Source organism: Elaeis guineensis, chromosome 4 (genome assembly GCF_000442705.2).
Source record: "Elaeis guineensis isolate ETL-2024a chromosome 4, EG11, whole genome shotgun sequence".
Classification (NCBI taxonomy): domain Eukaryota; kingdom Viridiplantae; phylum Streptophyta; class Magnoliopsida; order Arecales; family Arecaceae; genus Elaeis; species Elaeis guineensis.
This window is the reverse complement of record NC_025996.2, coordinates 19,364,797-19,368,571: the sequence shown is the minus strand read 5'-3', so window position 1 is coordinate 19,368,571 and position 3,775 is coordinate 19,364,797.

The following is a 3,775-nucleotide window of genomic DNA, read 5'->3' as shown; positions in this document are numbered from 1 at the left end:
GGCCGATGGTGGAGTCACCTCCACGCACCAACCCCGTTATCAACCGGGGCCCACCCCTTGGGTCTCACCGATTCTCGATTGCGCACTCTCCACCGTGCACATGCTTCGGGATTTGCCCGGGTTCACCTGCACCTGGTGCATGCAATAATTTCTCCGCGAAGCGAGAAGGGGCCGGCGTAGCGACGAAAAAGTCGCTGGGCACTCCAGCTACACTATCATTCAGTGTGGCTCGCTGTCGGGACCCATATGCTTCCAACGTACGTATACGGTAGAAAAAATATTGATTAGAATAATTTTATAATATATATCTATCCTACACCATTCAATAATAAATTAATACATCATTTATTATTTAAAAATATAATAGTATATAACTTGATTAAAAATTTTAAAATAAAAAAATTATTGTTAACTATGATTGATCAATTGATAATTTATATTATTTTAAATAAAAAAATTTATTTTATTGGATAGTATGCTAGTTGTTATTGGATGGTGTAAGATATATATGGTAGGATGATCGATAATATTTAAAAAAAATAATTTTTATATCAATTTTTTTTTTACATAGATGATTGAACTAGTACATTATTGATGGGCCTATTTAATGAATAATTCTTTTGACTAAGTATAGGATTCAATTTGTACTGATTAAATAGGGTCGATGTGTGCATTTATGTGTGTGCGCGCGGTGTGTGTATATATATATATATATAGCAATGGCATCAAAGATTTATTTAAAAAAGTTATTAATCTGTTGCTGTCGGAAAGGAGAGTTTGATAGGCATCTAACTTTGGTCTTGGGGCAGTTCAAAAGCTTTTAGATTAAAGTTTAATTTATGACGGGTGAGAAGCTGTGCTTGTAATTAAAAAGGTGATGGATTCGGTTGAACGTGATGATGCAGCGTCTTTCTTGAGCTTACTAAGAATTATAAAGATGCCATTCGATAGGATTGTTCATAATTTAATTTTAAATTTTTTTTAAAAAATTAAATTAAATATAATTCAACTTAATTTTTTATTTTTATTTTTAAAAATTTTAATTTTCAATTTAGTTCGATTAAAAATAAAAAATTAAAAATTAAATTAAAAATGAAAATCATAATTTAAATTTACGTTGTTTATTATGTTGAGAACTTATTAGTTATATCGATGGATGATTGAATATTAAAATTTAGTCTATTGTTATAATTTACTATGATGTTTGATTACTTACTTATATTATAGATGATGTGATTTTTGATATATTATATTTTATTTATTATCAATTTATCATTTATCAAATATCAATATGTCATTACTTATCAATTATTGATTTTTAATGGAAGAAATTATCTCAACAGATCTTGAATTTAATTAAATATAATGTAACAAACTAACAATGGATCAACAATAATTATTTGAATATGTTGTATCAAAAATAGATAATTAAAAATAAAAAAATTATAAAAAAAAAAAATCGAACCAAATCGAATCGAAATTCTCAATTCGATTTCGATTCGATTCCTCTCTTATTCGGATCGATTTTTTATTTTTTTTTTTTATTATTTAATTTTTAGATCGGATCGGTTCAAATCGAATCGAACCGGTTAAAACTGAATTAACAGTCCTACCCATGGGTCCAACAACAGTTGGTATTTCAAACTTTGTTAAAAGGCATTTAGGATGTGTAATCATGGAACCAAGAGAATAGAGTAATATTTTCTTTTTCTCCAAATAAGATTATCTTATCATAGGCGGTAGGGTAGTTTTGAAAAAAAAAATTTATAATCAGACTGATCATAAAAAAATTATGATTGGAGCATATATATATTGGGACATCCATCAAAAAATGAACAATTATGTGATATTTATCTAAACTGTTCAAATATTTTTAAAATTTATTTATTATTTTTTTAATATTTTATATAACAGACGATAATAGCTCGGTCATAATTTTTTCATAATCAATTCGGTGATAAAATTTTATCTGTAGTTCTGGACTCGGCCAATAGCAAGCTAACAAAATAAATTCCAGCTAAGTCAGACCCCAGCCAAGAGCCGCAACCTAAGGATCGGAACACGTCCAAAGAATAATTGCTATTATTGTTGTGGTGGGGCTCATTGGTTCGCACCATATCCTCCCGAAATCTAAAAAGGTGGTCAAATAGTAAAACTATTATCGATTGAATCGAACTCCTGGCGTTTCCTTCTTGTTGATATCTGATGAATCAAACTTATAGCTAGCTTTTCCTTTCTGTTGATATCTTAATGACATTGGATTTGGTGAGAATTAGGTTGGCTAAAGATGAAGAAAAGAGATGCAGTGACATCAATTATTTCACCCAGGAACACAAACAAACAAGCATGTGGATAGACTATAACAAAAGTAGAAAATTTAACATGATAAAGAATGTTGAATTAATAGGAAAAAGGGTGATGGCTTAGGATTTACTTTGATAGGGGCAATGGCTATCCCACCTCAGTCATCAAGTGCGTAGCTTCCATCAGCAGCCTTCTTTACCGTTGCACTACGTGTTGGAAATTAACTAGCCAACACGATGAGCTCTCAACTCATGGTTTGTCTTTTGCTTAATTTCTTGATTGGTCTGCTTAATTTAAAAGTTATCAGTTTTCTTCTCGAAAGAGAAAATTGATGTATGACAGATTAGTACTATTTACATGTGGTTGTATAGACAGAAAATCTTAAGTTATATTCAAATTCATAAGATGTATGACACCATCGGACCCATACTTCTCACGTCAACTATTGCAGCGTTATCTTCTAATTGTAGTAACGCAACACAATTTCTTCAGGTAATCCATCAATGTGATCTTGGATAGTTATCGTGTACAAATTGTGTGTGTCTACACCTATCCATAGTGGGAACATGCATTCAGATTTCCACCAAAATAGTTGTTTATTTGACACATGGAGGAGAAGTTTCTGATGAATTGAATACAGCATCTATATATCTCACTCTCGACCAGGGCCACATGTGCTATGGTGTGTAATTTATTACTGCATAAAATATGTGCTTCCTTTGATGATAGGACCCTTCCCTAATTTGACTAGTGATACTTGATAATGATATGAAAACGGCATTATTATTATTGTATTCAATCGTGTATCATATCATATCATACTATATTATATTATATTAGAGATTCCACGTAATCTTATGAATGATGAATCTTGTGACGCACTATGAAATGATATTAATTTCCATATGTATTTTTTTTATTCTTGGTGTTGAGATGCATTATTAGTTAAAAATTATAAACCGATTCATTAAATCAGCTACTAGCTTGCGCTATCCATTAATCCACATACATGAAGGGGACCTTGTTAATTTGATACAACATGAGATATGGGACAATACGAGATCACATGCATGTCTAAATGTCTTCGGTGAACCCCACATATTAGAGCACTTCTTCACTAAAATTTTAGATATTTGATCAATTATGGGTACTCCTTAACGACAATAGAATTTGTCTGTGCACCTCATTGAGAAGAAGGCTACCTTTCAAGAAGGCGGGCGCATACAAATAATTAATAACCACATCTTTATCACTTTCATCTATAACATCACACTTAAGAAAAGGAAAACCAAAGCAAGGACTATACATGGATGACTAGAATTGCATTCTAGGTCAGCTTAGACAACCGATTGGGCACATTCATGAATCCTAATACTATGATTGCAACACAATATCTTATAGATTTGCTAAAACTATTATTTTTCCTGATTTCCAAGTTCGAACTTTGATCAAGACAATTCAAATGATTCAA